The 19,064-nt window shown below is 42.3% G+C and overlaps 1 protein-coding gene across 3 annotated transcripts in view; it reads right to left on the reverse strand.

Annotated features, from left to right (window-relative positions):
• Nucleotides 1-19,064, reverse strand: part of TTC7A (tetratricopeptide repeat domain 7A) — a 1,536,967-nt gene that overhangs the window by 505,017 nt on the left and 1,012,886 nt on the right. The gene's annotated exons all lie outside the window — the stretch shown is intronic.

The following is a 19,064-nucleotide window of genomic DNA, read 5'->3' on the forward strand; positions in this document are numbered from 1 at the left end:
TCGCTCTGGCCCTCGAACCCCTAGCAGCGTGGATACACAACGACGTGGTCGTTCGCAGACTGCAATGGGCGCCGGGATGGGAGGACCGTATTTCTCTCTACGCAGACGATCTCCTCCTGTATCTCGCCTCCCCTAAGAGGTCCCTTATTGTACTGCTTGACATTCTAAACATCTTCGGGCGATACTCTGGGTTCCGGATCAATTGGCATAAGTCTCTCATATACGTTCTAAGTGGGGACTCCTCTCAGCTGCCTCGAAACTGCCCGATATCAGTGGCCACAGACGGCTTCACGTACCTGGGCATATTTATCTCCCTGGATCCGACACTCCGCTATTCCCGCAATTTGGGCCCACCCTTGCAACGTCTCAAAAACGACATTATACACTGGAAAACACTCCCTATCTCCTTATTGGGTAAGGCTGCATTATTCAAAATGATGTCCCTACCACGCTTTCTATACGCACTTCAGAACGCCGCTGATCCTGTGCCCAATTCATACTTTGGGGAGATAGAGGGCCTACAGAGGGACCTACTCTGGGGTGGACGGCCTCGTATAGCCTTAACAAAGCTCACGCTTGGGTAGTACGACGGCGGAATTGGGCTGCCTGACATTAAAAAATACTATTGGGCGGCCCATCTCGTTGCCATTAACCATGGCACCTATGGCCCCCCTGATGCCCCTGGCTTCCGTATGGAGCGCTGGCTACTCCCCGGCGGGACGTACAACCGAGCACTATACTCCTTACCTGGTAAGGTCCCGCTGACGGGGCCCACCAACCACACGGTTAAGATATCGCACTCTGCGACAAAATCACTGGGCTGGGCAAACAAACTAACGCTAGCTACCCCGCTCTGGGACTCACAAAAGTTAGGATACCTGGGCGCCTCCAAGGGTTTTGATAAGTGGGACCTCATCGGTATTTCCACTATCGGAGATCTTTGGACGGCGGAGGGAGTGAAGTCGTTTAGCACGCTCCAGACACAACACTCAATGGCGGACTCAGAGTTGTTCAGATACCTTCAGGTCCGCCACGCGCTTCAGGCCGCATTGCCAAGGGGCGCCTCCCTACCAGCTAACTCCCCGCTGGAAGACAGACTCCTTGATGGATACCTCCCGGAGCGTGCCATATCCCTGACGTATAGGAAGATAATAAATCACATGCATGACCCCCTGACCCTGCTGCGGGAAAAATGGACAGAGGACGGAATTGAACTAGATGACGAAGGGTGGCAGACGGCGATTTCATCCCCCAAAACAGTAGCAATCTCGGCCCGGCTCCGCCTGGTGCAACTTAAAATTCTACACAGAACATACTTAACGGGGCCCCAATTGGTACACATGGGGAGGCACACGGATGGGTCTTGTAGACGTGGGTGCTCCCAACCAGGCATTTTCATACACATCCTCTGGCACTGCAGGTTCATTCAGGAGTACTGGCACAAGATCCATGCCATCATGAGTGAAACCCTTGAACTTGATATCCGTCCGGAAGCCCCTAGATGCCTCCTAAATATCTGGGAGCCCACGGACCTCAATGCCTATGCTATACACTGGGTGACACTTGCCTGCATGATCGCTAAGAGGAACATTGCGCAGCACTGGGGGGCATCACAGGCACCTGCAGTGAAAGACTGGAAAAAGGACCTTGATTGGTGCATGCAACGAGAAAAATCTGTTTACATTGCAAGGGGCTGACCCCGCAAATGGTCCAAAATTTGGACTCCCTGGAACTTATACCGAGGCGAAATATGTACCCCCCCCAGACTTTACGACGCAGATGTCCCCCCGTCCCCGTAACTCCAACTGTACAATTATGTTATGCATTGCTGAATCCTTGAGCTTGCAACTACCTATGCGGTGTTCCTACGAAACTATGCCTTGTAGTCGATGTTTCTTTAAATAAAAAGAGTTATAAAAAAAAAGAATTCTTTGTATCACCATTTTGGTAGGATTTTTGCCCCTTGATGCTGGCCAGTCGTTTTTCCCTTGACCATGCAACTGACTGGTTTATTGAATTAGCACTAATGATGTCTATATTGTCACTCATAAAAACCAAACACACAGATGCTCAAGCCCTTTTTAGCCCTTTTTAGGTCTCGCCTGACCCAGCGCATGCGCTGGTCTGGCGAGACTTATTGAGAGGGCTCCAAAAAGTGCTACCAGGCCAGCCTAGAGCTACAGTGCATGTGGGCGGGCGTGCGCGGCGCGCTTTATCGCGATTACTTTCACTTTGCGTAGCCAATAGGTCTCGCTTTTGGGACCTTATAAGTATTTAGTTATGCAACTGTTGCATGGCTAAACTCTTATAAGGTCCCAAAGGCGAGTCCTATTGGCTATGCCAATGCTCGTTCAGCTTGTTACAAAAACCACAGGCATTAGAAGATACAAAATAAACTTTATTTATTGAGGTACAACATGGAACAGCGAGGTAGGGCGGATTGAAGTTCTGCTTCAATAATTCAATTCCTAAATTATCTTTTATATATAATTGCAGCTCTAAAAGTCATAAGTAAAGGAGGTTCTGCCTGGTTGAAATACCCAATTCTCAGACCAAAATGAAGGTTGCACCACAGCATGGGTGTGAGAAGTTGGATGTCCACTAAACAAGCAACCCTTATGGGGATTTTAGAGGTAACCTTAGAAAGCTATCCAAGTGGTAGCTGTGGAGAGCAGCCTTCAGGCTTAGTCTTGAAGGAATGTTAAGCAGCTTGTTTTACCAGAATGCAACCTTATAGTATTGGTTAAATGAAAGCAGAACCACACAGTAGTGATAAAAATATGTTTTTATTGATATAACACTCTTTATGTACGACACAGTAATCTCTACACGGGGATACTCACAAAGCACTCAATACTGTAGCACAGAAACTGTGCTACAGTAAATAGCACTAATACACAGTGGGCTCCAGGGGGAGACCAAACCATATACTAAAATATTGGTATAAGAACCACGACTCGAGTCAAGACCGTGTCTAGAGGATGTAGGATCGCTGGGACCCCAAGGAATCACCCAAGGTGAGTAATTAGGGACCCCACGGAGGACAGGTGCAGTGTGGGAACACAACCGCGTGCTACGTACAACTCTACGGGGGAGTCACAGTGGAAGTTTTAAAGTTTGAGGACCCTTTTAAGTGGACTTTGAAGAAACCCCATGGAAGTTAAGAGGTTGGAGAGCCACCACACCTGTTGATACTGTAGTACCAGAGTTACCTATCCCAGGGAAGCTGGGTGCATAGTTCTGAAGTGGCATCGGAAACCATTGTCGATCTCTATGGAGGACTTCGAAAAAGAGCCACCGCTGGGAAGAAGAAAGGAGTCCCTTGGAATGTAAAGGAGGATTCTTGGTGAAGAGTACCTGAAAGCAGATGGGACAGTTTCTGGGTCACTCAGGGGTGACCAGGGGCTTGGTAGATGAATGCCCACTGATGTCTTGTGCTTCAGGTGCATTGAGGGGGTTCTTGAATCTGCAGCCACCGGGACCAGTGGACATCGAGGACAATCAGGACCCAGGAACGAGCTGTCCGACGAAGGATGTTGAGTACTGAGGGGTCGGTGTCTGGCTGGAGCACCAACAAGCCTCGACTACGGCAACCCTCGAAGAAGGTCGAAGAAGGACCAGCAGGGTCCAGGAGACTCACCAAACACAGGGGAGAAAGGGCAGGCCTGGAGCAACCAGGGGAGCCTAAGAAAAGCAAAGTTGTCCCTCAAGAGGACCCACGGGCCAGAGGCACATGAGTCACAAGGGGACCTTGAGCAGGTTCGCAAAGGAAAAGCCCACTGAGCACTTGGTGTGAGGAGGCCGGATTTCTTTGGTGGAAATGAAGCCAGAGGTTGGGGCTACTCGGAGCCCAGTGCACTTGTTTTGTAAACGCCAACAAGCATATGCACTTGCAAAAGTACACGGTGCACAGGGGTACGGATAATGCAGCCCCCACAAGGGATTCTGACCTCAAACGTGGTGAGAGGGCAGCTCGGACCTGAAGGGACTTGGAAACCTACCGCCTGTGTTGCCGGAGCCTTCAGAGTCCGTAAGAGCTCAGGAGCAACAGACCGGTCAGTTGAGATGTGGTGCCTGCAGTTGCAGGGGAGTGACTCCTTCACTGCAAATGAGATGTCTTCAGTTGTCCTTAATGCTCCACACGTCCTACACGGAGCCTGTATGGTGCACAGGCAGAGACGATGCTTTGGACGGAGAGGGAGACGAAGTCGAGCCCAAACAAAGTCCAGCATGCCCAGACGGTCGAAGGTCAGTGGTTTCTTGATCAGAATCTTGTCCCAGGGAAGGGTCTGGACAGTGGGGAGGTTACTCTCATGTCCTTTGTCCAGTTTTGCACCAGAGCAGGAGCCAATCTTCTCCCAGGGCGGGTTTGAACTGGACTATGCACAGGGACACCAAATGTGCCCCTCATGCAGACTTTCGGTCGCTCGCAAGCGCACCCCTCCAGGCCTAATACAATAAAGCCTGTCTGGGAGGTGGTCACACCTCCCTGCAACAAGATGCCTATTTTTCTGCTTTTCCCTGCTCGACCTTGGCTCAGCAGCAGGAGGGCAGAAATATGTCTCTGGTCGGCAACAACCATTTTGTGCTGCCTGGGACCAGAAGGCTGGTACCGGGAACACCAGGGACCTCACAAAGCTTGTTTCTGAGGGGTGGAATCATACCTCCCACACCTTTGACACCAAACACGATAGGCTTACTTTCAGCCGTTTTAGAGGTGGTAATCACGCAGTCGCATAATGCCACTCTATATGTTGTAAATGACTGTAGCACCAACAACCCGGGAGAATGGACTCCGTAGGCTGCAGGTGTGTCCTGCTCATGCAGTGGCACCCTCTCACTTAGAACCAAGCATCCTGCCTTCAGGATTGTCAAGGCCTGCTATAGGAGAGACTCATAGGTTTTAAGTGTAGTGACCTTTAGATATAGTAAACTTATATCTTAAGCAAGTGGTGCATGCACCAACTTACACAGGCTGCAATGGCAGACCTGTAGTTCCATTTTGCATGGCCTCTCAGGGGTGGCATAATGCATGCTTCAGCCCGTGGGAGGCCTCTGGGGTACCTATGCCCTGGGTACAAGGGTACACTATACTAGGGACTGACAAGGGTACCCCAGTATTCAATCTGGAGTGTACCTAAGTACATAACATAACAGTTTAGGGAGAAAGCAGATAGACTGGGTTCCTGATTAGCAGGATCCCAGTCAGACTAGTCAAAAACAGTATAACATGAAGCAAAAAGTGGGGGTAACCATAATACTTTCCTACAGTGGGTCTATGGGTTGTATCCATTTTCCATCCAGGACCACTAGTAGCCAGCACCAGCCAGTGGGAAGGGTGACAGAGCAGCTGTCCCCCACGGAGGTCTAAGGGCACACAGTAGCCTGTTGCATATCCAACCTCCCCTCCCTTTAGCGAAATGCAAATCTAGAAACCCAAAAGCTGGTGGAGGGAAGAAACTCTTTATTTGTAGGTACATGTCATATGACAAGAAGAAGAAAATTGTAACTGTGATAGAAATAATTCTCAATCATGGATGCCTTCACCTTGATTGAAGGAGAATTACTGTGTGAAGGACAGTTCATAGTGATTTTAGCAGCTACTGCAGCCTGTTCATGAGGGGAAACTTCCTACTGATTATACTCTTTTTTTAAAAACAATGTTTTCAGGTTTTGTGGTTAACATTTCTTTGGAATGTTCCAAGCAATTGTCCCTTGAATGTCTTTCTCCCCCAGGATGAGAGAGGCCCATGGGGGTCACCTTTTCACTAAAAGATGAGTTGAACACCAGTGCCATTAATACAACAAAACAGTTAGTGCCATCTGGTAATCTCATTTACCCTCCCCGCTCTCCTCCCCTCCCTGGAGTGTCCAATGTGTAGTGGTCAGGGTTTCTCAAACTCAGAGTGCTAGCAGTCCGGCCCTGCTTGTTGAACAATCCACTGTAAGGAGATTTTGTGTATATAGAGTCTATTTGCGCTGGGGTCACTGGTCTGCATGCTGATTATGTATCTAACATGTCTTTACTGTGGGGTAAATTATACACTAACGGGAAGAAGGCATTTCATTCCTGTTTTCTGGTAACAATGCTGTTGGTCCTCTTATCAGTCCTGTAAAAAAATAGGTCAAACAGGTGCATTTTCCTCCACAAGTTTAACATAAATTGGGTACAGATTGTGGGTTTTCAGATCTGCCATATGATGAACATTCCAGGAATTTGGTGGGCATGAAAGGGAAAGTTTGTCCCTGTGTGGCAGTAGTACAAATGAGTAACTGATGAACATGACGACATTATATTGGGGAATCAAACATATTTTCTATGAATTAAAAGGTTGCATTCAGTGGCAAAAAACTTTTTTTCATGTTCTTAAAGTTTTTTGGGGGCTGTATTGAAACTATTTATGTAAAATGAAGTATGTATTCAGTAGAAAATGTGTTGGCTTTCAGAACTTGAAGCCAATGTTTGGGGCAAAAGATTGTATTCCAGAAATATATTTGGAGCTGATATTTGAGAGATCATTTATGTTGAAGATTACTGCTGATTTTCAACACTTAGGGCTCATTACGATGTCAGTCAGAGTTGGCTCTACCCGACACCGTCTTGGACTTGGGACCGACTGACCTGATTACGATGTGACTGAACACAGTTCGATCGCATACTCCCTTTTCACTATGGGAGCTTAGCTTGTATCACAGCCATAATACAGGCTCCTATAGAGAAATGGGGCTGTTGTAAAACCCTGCCTGCCACACAGTGCACGGTTTTACAGGGGGGTACCCTAGGTACCCCGTATACCACCAACCGTAGATCAGAGAGGCAAGGAGGCCCTGCTAGGGGCCCGGTAGTCGCTCTGACAGCCTTTCTGTGTCAGAAAGGCCGGCACAGAAAGGCAGTGGGAAACAGACATAGTAATTCCATCGGCGGAAACGCAGTCCACAGGGGATTATGGTGCGGTTCTGACCAGCTGGAAGATCCAAGAGAGGGTCGGAACAGAGTCGGAGTGACCGGCCAGTTTACATTCCGACCGCCGACATCGTAATCGCGGGGTCGGACTGCAAACCGACCATGTTGATCGGAAAGCGTCCGACCGCAGTCAGAAAGCTTCCGTCTAGCGATCGAAGATTTTCTGATCGACATCGTAATTGACCCCTTGGTGTCTGATCATGTACTGTTATACTTATCGGAAAACAAATTCATTAGTTATATTGCTAAAAAAAATATGTGTTTTACTGATGTTTAACATCCAGGAATGTAAGTTGGGGTTAACCCTCCCGTTATGCAACGCTGAGTGTAACTTGAGCAGTAACACTGCTGCAAACACTATTGACAATCATCTTGCTTTGTTGTGATTGATCTTTGTTTGTGAGATGTGTACAATTTAACATTTTCCACTTTTCACTGCCAAGTGAATTGATTCTCAGTCATAACATGGAACTGAAAATGTACTTGGTTGGGGCAGGATAGAATAAGGAAGGAAGTGAAATGTAGGCTGAAGGAAGTTTCAATTCTACATTTTGAAAAATAATAGGCCATAGCTATTTAGTCAATATTTTATGGAAACAGGCCCTTAAATATTATGAATATCTTAATAGCCCAGTGCAACTGTTCTCTTTTCAAATCACAATAAATGCAACACACTGGATCAGAGTCTTTCTTTTTCAGACATAAAAAAGTGTACAAATACCTTGAATTCAACTGGCCAGACTATGCCACCACCTCCTTTGCTTCTGCCTAGCTTACATTTTACACAATAGGGTAAACAAATACTTCGATCATTTAAAAACAAAGACCCTTGGATCCCTTAAAAACATTCACCGAGAAGCCTTATCATAAGCCACAATTTGCATGTGGGAGAATCAATGGACCAGCCTTCTAGTTAAGAGCTCACTGAGCTCTTTAACAGAGGCTGTCTAATCCATGGACCTTCTTGCCCTTTATTCTTTTAAATAAGTCAAACTTAAATCTAAGGAATCTTTGTACTCAAAGAAGTATAACCTAGCATATGCATAGATAAGGAACAAGAGAAACCTTGAGATATAGCCTATCAGCAGACGCTCTAGAAATTGTAAAGCCCTCAGAAAAACAAACGCGTTCCTTTTTTCAATACCCAATTTAATGTAAAAAACCCATAAAACAGAAACACTTCTATTACCAACGTAGGCCTCTATTCTTAATGACTTATCATTATCTTAGTCTTTTTACCATACCCTTGATACCACTTTCCCTAAAGGTTGTCACAGGCATAGCTAAATACAAAAGCATCTCAGACATCGACCGTAAGGAATTATGTTCTTGGACGCGATCTTTTACAAAACAATTTTCACTCTTTGTTTAGAATTCTTTCAAATTGATATTGAACCCCTTATCAAGGCTCTTGTAGTGATCAAACTGTCCATTTACCTGAATGGCACTATGACTAAATACATTTTAAAAGATAGAGAGAATTCAGTGCCCAATTTCTCCTCAAATGGATAACGTAAAGCCTACTGTTCCCAGCTAAACTTCCTGTTCTCTCAAAAACAAACCAAGTCCCCACATTGCTCAAAAGAGCAAATTTCTATCTCCAAAATGTAAAACCAGTTTCTAAACTCTCTTTTATTGACAAATGAATTCAGAAAATAATGGCAGCAACCACACCTTGAGAAACAAAACCTACTTAGTTTCTACCAGTCTATGTTCAAATGTAAGAGCAGCATGGACACACCAATGCTCTGGGCACTAAAAGATGCTCTGCGTTCACTAGATGATGTCAAAACCTTTCTGGTTGGTCTTCTTGACCTCTTAGTAGCCTTGCTCTGTTCTGTTCCCTAATCACACTCTGGAATGCAGCAAAGCAGTTCTAAACAGCATGGTTTCTTTCCTTAATATCTTTAACCCCTTGCGTGCCCGCCCCTTTCCCCGCCCAGTGCCGCGCTTTTTATTAGCGGGCGGAGTTCATGACGAGCTGGACTCGTCATGGGCACAGCGCCACCGCAGCCCATGACGAGTCCAGCTCGTCATGGGCACTGAAGGGGTTAATCAATAATAAATATAAAAACACTCAGGTTCATCACACTCTCCTATGGAGTAGCTCGAAGTATTACCCTCCTTTAACATGCTCATAAACATCCACATAGAACCACTATGTTCTTATATGATCAAATGGAACATCGCCGTACACCAGAATGCAGATGGTCCTCAGCTCTACCTGAGGGCGTTGCCCTTGTAATTTGAAGGTTTTCACCGTGGAGATTTGATGGTCACCTCTCTTTTGGAGAACCCATTCTGGAATGATATATCACACAAAATTGCTTTGGCTGCACAATCCTTAGTCTTTGTGATGGACTCTTAGTTATTTGCCCATTACCACATTCAGAAAGTCCTCAGAAATTTGCATTCTAGCACATTCAGCTCCTTTGCAATGCACACCTGTTGATTTTGGTGGTAGAATTCAGAACATAGCTTTATCATATATTAAAAGGAATTGCACTCTCAAGCCTTGCTATCACTCAACAATCTTTCTGTGGTGTCTTCCTTCACCTCTGTAGTATGTAAGTTCTATGGAACTTAGAATGTAGAATGCATCTTGTGCCTGTCTGTCAGTAGCCCCCTGGTGGCTGATGGATGAGGTGTTTCCATTAAACCTCTGATTCTAGCAATCTCATTTGTGCTGTGATCATTTAGGATTTTCACTGGCGACGAGCGAGGGATCCGAAAATAGAGGGATTGAAGAATAACACCTCAACATCAGGCTGTTTCAGCTGTGAAAATTATACAGGGAAGACTCCACAATCTTCTGTTATGCAAAGTTGACCTGAGCCTGACTTTTACAAAATCTATATTGGGGGTGGATCGGACCCACGAGGTACTGTTTGCTGGTTGTGACTAAGTATTATTGCTCAGAGTCGCATCTCTCACTTTATTCTGTCGTCTCAAGAGAGTGGTGCGGCATATTTTAAACTTTTTTCTTCATCAGAGTTTACTTCACGGAATTGAGCGAGGAAGCTAAAGGCACATTTTTAAAACGTTATGTGCGAAGATATTAAAGGCTCATTTCTAATCTAATTATTTCTGGCTCGGTGTTCAACGTATCCTCACAACGCGTAAAGTTTCAGCGTGCGCCTGGTTTTTCCAAGGTTTGGCACGATTTGTGAAAAACCTTTGTAATCACTTTTAAAGTTGTGGAAGTAGTGCCATGAAGTTAAAGTCACTTTTGTTTTACTATCCGTAACTGCGACATATTTTCTCTGTCTAACGACGGTACTATGTGCGTGAGGCTTCAGCGCGTCACAGAAGAGAAGAGGTTCGGCGCGAGCTCCATAAAGAAAGGCTCCGTGCATATCCATGGAAGCAGAGAAATTTCGGCGCGAGCTGTTTGAACAAAGGCTTCCTGTGTATTTATGGAAGCGGCGTAATTCTGTTTAAACGTCCAGTATAGACATGTCAATATTACATCAAATCAAGGCTACTCAAGTTTTCGGAGTTTGACAGATCTTCATTTCATTACACTCTGAAGTTGCTTGCACATCGACGAATCTCATGTTCTCTAGACCGTCTTTCATTGGTTGTTTGATACTCTCGTCTGGAACTTATTCTTCAACAAAACATTATTGTTTTTCTCAAGTTCATTTCTTCCTCTCTTTGAATGTTGGTAATTTTTTCTTATATTTTGTTTCTCTGTTGTATAGCTACATTTAACAGTGCTAGTATTTCTGCAATGTACTTTTAACTCTATCTGTGTTAGTTCAAAATTACACACTTACATTATTTATTTATTTTCTCTCTATTTTTAAAAAAATACTCATTATTTCATAGTCTTAGGAAAGTTAGAAGGGTCATGCAGAACGTTACTACACCGCCAGTTTTTTAAAAGTAATCTACGTGAACCCCCCATTAAATGGAATAAATGGAAGAAGATCTTTACGCATTATGCAAGAGTCTGCGGACCAAATTTAAGTGCAGAAAGAAAATGCTCTCTACTTTTACATTGTTTAAGTGAAGGACAGGAGGTATTAGAAAATGTGCCTGATCTTTCTACGCAGGAACAGAGAGGTCTAGATGAATATGAAATTTGTATTTTAAAGTTAGATAGGCATTACTTACCTCGTGTCAGTACAATAATGAAGAGATACCATTTTGCCCTAAGGGAACAGGGAAAAGAGGAATCTGTGGAAGTTTATTTAACTGTGTTGAGAAAGTTAGCTTCTACTTGCAAATTTGGGGCAGCAAATGAAGAAAGAATTTGTGATCAACTAGTTTTGAAATGTAGAGAGGATACAATTCGTGAAGAGCTTTGGCTTAAAGATGAGCACCATTCAGAAGAAGTATTAGGTATAGCTAAAAAGGTTGAACACATGTTAAAATGTGTTAATGAATTGAAAAATGAAAAGAATAAAAGCCAACCTACTGTGGAAGAGGTACGAGAAATAGTGCATTTGGTTAAAAATTAGAAAACTCCTTTGAAGGAGCTTGGAAAAGATGATCTTTCTAAGGTTAATGTTGAATGTTTTTGTTGTGGAAGATCTGGTCACAAAGCCAATTCAAAAGTTTGTCCGGCTTTGAGTTTGGTGTGTCATGGTTGTGGAAAAAAGGGTCATTTTATAAAAATATTGTACATCAAAACAAAGAAAATCTTCAAACAAGGATATTAAAGAAGTTATATGTCAGGTTGTTGAAAACAAATGTAATGATCATCCCATAGGTAAGGTTGCTGACATTGATCTTGACATGAAATTTGACTCTTGCTCACATATTCCAATAATTTCGAAAGATACTTTCTACAAGTGGTTTCAAAGAAAAACAAACTATTTAAGATGGATGTAAATCCAGAAGGGTATGGCAGACAACCTATTAGCATGTTGGGATATTTCAATGCATGCATTGAAATGGAAAAGAAAATGATTGTTGGAAAAATGTATGTATCCAAAGCAGGTGATAGTTTACTGGGTTGGCCTTATCAGCGCCTGTTAGGTGTTACGTTGAATCCTAATGCTGATCCTCAGGTTCATAGGATTGGAGGTGAAGTACATGGGTTTGTAAGTGAATTTCCACGAATATTTAAAGAAGATTTAGATTGCCTGAAAGGGTACAAACATTGTATCAAATTGAAAAATGTAGCTGTCCCATCGGTGGCCAAAGTGAGGCGAATTCCCATTGTTCTACAAGGGAAAGTTGAACAGGAGTTGGATAAACTACTCCAGCAGGGATAATTACCCCTGTGGAGGCATCTGAATGGTTGGCACCAGTTGTAGTCGGGAACAAACCCAATGGGGACATCAGACTTTGCGTTGATCTAAGGTCCCTCAACAAAGAGGTGGTCGTTGACAAATTTCCCCTCCCTAATATTGATGGAATTATGTCTTCTTTAAGTGGTGCAAAAGTTTTTACAACCCTTGATCTCACTCAAGCGTATCATCAAGTAGAACTGACGCAGGATTCACAGGATCTGACAGCTTTCATCACCCCCATGGGTGCATTCAAGTACGAAAGGATGTTGTTTGGTCTTGTGTCTGCTGCATCAGTTTTTCAAAGGGTTATGTCATCAATTGTAAGAGGTATACAATCTGTTAAATGTTATCAAGATGACCTGTTGACTTTTGGTTCTAATCAACAAGAACATGACAAAACAGTGAGACTAGTTTTGAAAAAGCTTGAAGAAGCTGGTCTCACATTGAAATTTGAAAAATATTAATTTTCTGTCCATGAAGTGAATTACTTGGGTCATTATATTACTGCCTCAGGTGTTGTTCCAAAGAAGGAGCTAGTTAATACCATTCTTAACTTAGCCTCCCCTAAGAATAAAGAAGAGGTGGTTTCCTTCCTAGGTATGATTGAATATTATGGAAAATGTGTAGATAACTTGGCAAGTAAATCGAACAATATGAGGAAAGGACTTAGTAAGAATAAGGAATTTATTTGGTCGAATGAATGTCAGAATGAGTTTGTGGAACTTAAAGAGAATTTTAAAAATGCCCCAAGTTTACAAGCATTAATTCCAGGTGATGAAACTACTATCGTTACTGATGCAAGCTCGAAAGGGTTGGGTGCCATTTTAAAACAGAATAGAGGTGGGAAGGAACAGTTAATTGCTTGTGCATCAAGAAGTTTGCGTGGGGCAGAATTAAATTACTCAGTAATCGAAAAAGAGGCTTTGGCCATTTTCTGGGCTCTGAATAAGTTTAGAAATTTTGTCTGGGGAACGCATTTTAAAGTTTGTTCTGATCACAAGCCCTTAAAAGAGATCTTTACAAAAAAGGGTTTAGATTTCATTTACTTTCGTATAAGGAGATGGGTTATTGGTCTTCAGGATTTCAATTTTGTAGTTGAACATCTTCCTGGTGATGACAATGTAACAGCAGACTGCCTATCTCGTCTTGTATGTGATGTTGAGGAGGAACAATTTGTAGATGAGGTTTTGGAGGAAGAGGTTAGTGTTTGTGAAGTTACCTCAGGTGTTATACAAGAAGTTGAGTGGAAAGATGAAATTAAAAAAGATAGTGAACTTATTAAGGTCATGAACATGATTAAATCAGATACCTCATTTGATAATTCTTTGTCTAAAGTTTGGCGTACAGTTGCAGATGAATAATCTGTTGACAATGAGATATTGTTAAGAGGTACCAAGTTGGTTCCTCCCTCCTCTCTAAAAAAAAGATTAATGGAGGAGGCCCATCAGGGTCACTTAGAAATTGTGAAAACTAAAGAAAGACTCAGAGCTTCGTTCTGGTGGCCCGGAATGGATCCAGAAATATATTTGGAGCTGATATTTGAGAGATCATTTATGTTGAAGATTACTGCTGATTTTCAACACTTAGGGCTCATTACGATGTCAGTCAGAGTTGGCTCTACCCGACACCGTCTTGGACTTGGGACCGACTGACCTGATTACGATGTGACTGAACACAGTTCGATCGCATACTCCCTTTTCACTATGGGAGCTTAGCTTGTATCACAGCCATAATACAGGTTCCTATAGAGAAATGGGGCTGTTGTAAAACCCTGCCCCCATTGCAGGCACCCCATGGTGCCTGCCACACAGTGCACGGTTTTACAGGGGGGTACCCTAGGTACCCCGTATACCACCAACCGTAGATCAGAGAGGCAAGGAGGCCCTGCTAGGGGCCCAGAAGTCGCTCTGACAGCCTTTCTGTGTCAGAAAGGCCGGCACAGAAAGGCAGTGGGAAACAGACATAGTAATTCCATCGGCGGAAACGCAGTCCACAGGGGATTACGGTGCGGTTCTGACCAGCTGGAAGATCCAAGAGAGGGTCGGAACAGAGTCGGAGTGACCGGCCAGTTTACATTCCGACCGCCGACATCGTAATCGCGGGGTCGGACTGCAAACCGACCATGTTGATCGGAAAGCGTCCGACCGCAGTCAGAAAGCTTCCGTCTAGCGATCGAAGATTTTCTGATCGACATCGTAATTGACCCCTTGGTGTCTGATCATGTACTGTTATACTTATGGGAAAACAAATTCATTAGTTATATTGCTAAAAAAACAAATATGTGTTTTACTGATGTTTAACATTCAGGAATGTAGGTTGGGGTTAACCCTCCCGTTATGTAACGCTGAGTGTAACTTGAGCAGTAACACTTCTGCAAACACTATTGACAATCATCTTGCTTTATTGTGATTGATCTTTGTTTGTGAGATGTGTGCAATTTAACATTTTCCACTTTTCACTGCCAAGTGAATTGATTCTCAGTCCTAACATGGAACTGAAAATGTACTTGGTTGGGGCAGGATAGAATAAGGAAGGAAGTGAAATGTAGGCTGAAGGAAGTTTCTATTTTACATTTTGAAAAATGATAGGCCATAGCTATTTAGTCAATATTTTATGGAAACAGGCCCTTAAATATTATGAATATCTTAATAGCCCAGTGCAACTGTTCTCTTTTCAAATCACAATAAATGCAACACACTGGATCAGAGTCTTTCTTTTTCAGACATAAAAAAGTGTACAAATACCTTGAATTCAACTGGCCAGACTATGCCACCACCTCCTTTGCTTCTGCCCAGCTTACATTTTACACAATAGGGTAAACAAATACTTCGATCACTTAAAAACAAAGACCCTTGGATCCCTTAAAAACATTCACCGAGAAGCCTTATCATAAGCCACAATTTGCATGTGGGAGAATCAATGGACCAGCCTTCTAGTTAAGAGCTCACTGAGCTCTTTAACAGAGGCTGTCTAATCCATGGACCTTCTTGCCCTTTATTCTTTTAAATAAGTCAAACTTAAATCTAAGGAATCTTTGTACTCAAAGAAGCATAACCTAGCATATGCATAGATAAGGAACAAGAGAAACCTTGAGATATAGCCTATCAGCAGACGCACTAAAAATTGTAAAGCCCTCAGAAAAACAAACGCGTTCCTTTTTTCAATACCCAATTTAATGTAAAAAACCCATAAAACAGAAACACTTCTATTACCAACGTAGGCCTCTATTCTTAATGACTTGTCATTATCTTAGTCTTTTTACCATACCCTTGATACCACTTTCCCTAAAGGTTGTCACAGGCATAGCTAAATACAAAAGCATCTCAGACATCGACCGTAAGGAATTATGTTCTTGGACGCGATCTTTTACAAAACAATTTTCACTCTTTGTTTAGAATTCTTTCAAGTTGATATTGAACCCCTTATCAAGGCTCTTGTAGTGATCAAACTGTCCATTTACCTGAATGGCACTATGGCTAAATACATTTTAAAAGAGAGAGAGAATTCAGTGCCCAATTTCTCCTTAAATGGATAAAGTAAAGCCTACTGTTCCCAGCTAAACTTCCTGTTCTCTCAAAAACAAACCAAGTCCCCACATTGCTCAAAAGAGCAAATTTCTACCTCCAAAATGTAAAACCAGTTTCTAAACTCTCTTTTATTGACAAATGAATTCAGAAAATAATGGCAGCAACCACACCTTGAGAAACAAAACCTACTTAGTTTCTACCAGTCTATGTTCAAATGTAAGAGCAGCATGGACACACCAATGCTCTGGGCACTAAAAGATGCTCTGCGTTCACTAGATGATGTCAAAACCTTTCTGGTTGGTCTTCTTGACCTCTTAGTAGCCTTGCTCTGTTCTGTTCCCTAATCACACTCTGGAATGCAGCAAAGCAGTTCTAAACAGCATGGTTTCTTTCCTTAATATCTTTAATCAATAATAAATATAAAAACACTCAGGTTCATCACACTCTCCTATGGAGTAGCTCGAAGTATTTCCCTCCTTTAACATGCTCATAAACATCCACATAGAACCACTATGTTCTTATATGATCAAATGGAACATCGCCGTACACCAGAATGCAGATGGTCCTCAGCTCTACCTGAGGGCGTTGCCCTTGTAATTTGAAGGTTTTCACCTTGGAGATTTGATGCTCACCTCTCTTTTGGAGAACCCGTTCTGGAATGATATATCACACAAAATTGCTTTGGCTGCACAATCCTTAGTCTTTGTGATGGACTCTTAGTTATTTGCCCATTACCACATTCAGAAAGTCCTCAGAAATTTGCATTCTAGCACATTCAGCTCCTTTGCAATGCACACCTGTTGATTTTGGTGGTAGAATTCAGAACATAGCTTTATCACATATTAAAAGGAATTGCACTCTCAAGCCTTGCTATCACTATCAAATCATTTTTTAGTGTAGCTGTGAGTCTGGTTTCTGCAGCTAAGAGATCTCATCATCCTTCTTAAGACCGCTCATTGATTCCTTAAATAGGATTGGAGTTAATTTAAAGCTGGTTGTCGCTGTCAAAGCCCAGCAGTTGAAACAATCTTTCTGTGGTGTCTTCCTTCACCTCTGTCGTATGTAAGTTCTATGGAACTTAGAATGTAGAATGCATCTTGTGCCTGTCTGTCAGTTGCCCCCTGGTGGCTGATGGATGAGGTGTTTCCATTAAACCTCTGATTCTAGCAATCTCATTTGTGCTGTGATCATTTAGGATTTTCACTGGCGACGAGCGAGGGATCTGAAAATAGAGGGATTGAAGAATAACACCTCAACATCAGGCTGTTTCAGCTGTGAAAATTATACAGGGAAGACTCCACAATCTTCTGTTATACAAAGTTGACCTGAGCCTGACTTTTACAAAATCTATATTGGGGTGGTTCGGACCCACGAGGTACTGTTTGCTGGTTGTGATTTTGTTGAGTGACTAAGTATTATTGCTCAGAGTCGCATCTCTCACTTTATTCTGTCGTCTGAAGAGAGTGGTGCGGCATATTTTAAACTTTTTTCTTCATCAGAGTTTACTTCACGGAATTGAGCGAAGAAGCTAAAGGCACATTTTTAAAACATTATGTGCGAAGATATTAAAGGCTCATTTCTAATCTAATTATTTCTGGCTCGGTGTTCAACGTATCCTCACAACGCGTAAAGTTTCAGCGTGCGCCTGGTGTTAGGAGGTTTGGCACGATTTGTGAAAAACCTTTGTAATCACTTTTAAAGTTGTGGAAGTAGTGCCATGAAGGTAAAGTCACTTTTGTTTTACTAAACGTAACTGCGACATATTTTCTCTGTCTAACGATGGTACTATGTGCGTGAGGCTTCAGCGCGTGACAGAAGAGAAGAGGTTCGGCGCGAGCTCCATAAAGAAAGGCTCCGTGCATATCCATTGAAGCAGTGTAATTTCGTCGCGAGCTGTTTGAACAAAGGCTTCCTGTGTATTTATGGAAGCGGCGTAATTCTGTTTAAACGTCCAGTATAGACATGTCAATATTACATCAAATCAAGGCTACTCAAGTTTTCGGAGTTTGACCGATCTTCATTTCATTACACTCTGAAGTTGCTTGCACATCGACGAATCTCATGTTCTCTAGACTGTCTTTCATTGGTTGTTTGATACTCTTGTCTGGAACTTATTCTTCAACAAAACATTATTGTTTTCCTCAAGTTCATTTCTTCCTCTCTTTGAATGTTGGTAATTTTTTCTTATTTTTTGTTACTCTGTTGTATAGCTACATTTAACAGTGCTAGTATTTCTGCAATGTACTTTTAACTCTATCTGTGTTAGTTCAAAATTATACACTTACATTATTTATTTTTTTTCTCTGTATTTTTAAAAAAATACTCATTATTTCATAGTCTTAGGAAAGTTAGAAGGGTCATGCAGAACGTTACTACACCGCCAGTTTTTTTTAAAGTAATCTAGGTGAACCCTCCATTAAACGGAAGAAGATCTTTACGCATTATGCAAGAGTCTGCGGACCAAATTTAAGTGCAGAAAGAAAATGCTCTCTACTTTTACATTGTTTAAGTGAAGGACAGGAGGTATTAGAAAATGTGCCTGATCTTTCTACGCAGGAACAGAGAGGTCTAGATGAATATGAAATTTGTATTTTACAGTTAGATAGGCATTACTTACCTCGTGTCAGTACAATAATGAAGAGATACCATTTTGCCCTAAGGGAACAGGGAAAAGAGGAATCTGTGGAAGTTTATTTAACTGTGTTGAGAAAGTTAGCTTCTACTTGCAAATTTGGGGCAGCAAATGAAGAAAGAATTTGTGATCAACTAGTTTTGAAATGTAGAGAGGATACAATTCGTGAAGAGCTTTGGCTTAAAGATGAGCACCATTTAGAAGAAGTAATAGGTATAGCTAAAAAGGTTGAACACATGTTAAAATGTGTTAATGAAATGAAAAATGAAAAGAATAAAAGCCAACCTACTGTGGAAGAGGTACGAGAAACAGTGTATTTGGTTAAAAATTAGAAAACTCCTTTGAAGGAGCTTGGAAAAGATGATCTTTCTAAGGTTAATGTTGAATGTTTTTGTTGTGGAAGATCTGGTCACAAAGCCAATTCAAAAGTTTGTCCGGCTTTGAGTTTGGTGTGTCATGGTTGTGGAAAAAAGGGTAATTTTATAAAAATATTGTAAATCAAAACAAAGAAAATCTTCAAACAAGGATATTAAAGAAGTTATATGGCAGGTTGTTGAAAACAAATGTAATGATCATCCCATAGGTAAGGTTGCTGACATTGATCTTGACATGAAATTTGACTCTTGCTCACATATTCCAATAATTTCGAAAGATACTTTCTACAAGTGGTTTCAACGAAAAACAAACTATTTAAGATG

Source organism: Triturus cristatus, chromosome 6 (assembly GCF_964204655.1).
Source record: "Triturus cristatus chromosome 6, aTriCri1.1, whole genome shotgun sequence".
Classification (NCBI taxonomy): domain Eukaryota; kingdom Metazoa; phylum Chordata; class Amphibia; order Caudata; family Salamandridae; genus Triturus; species Triturus cristatus.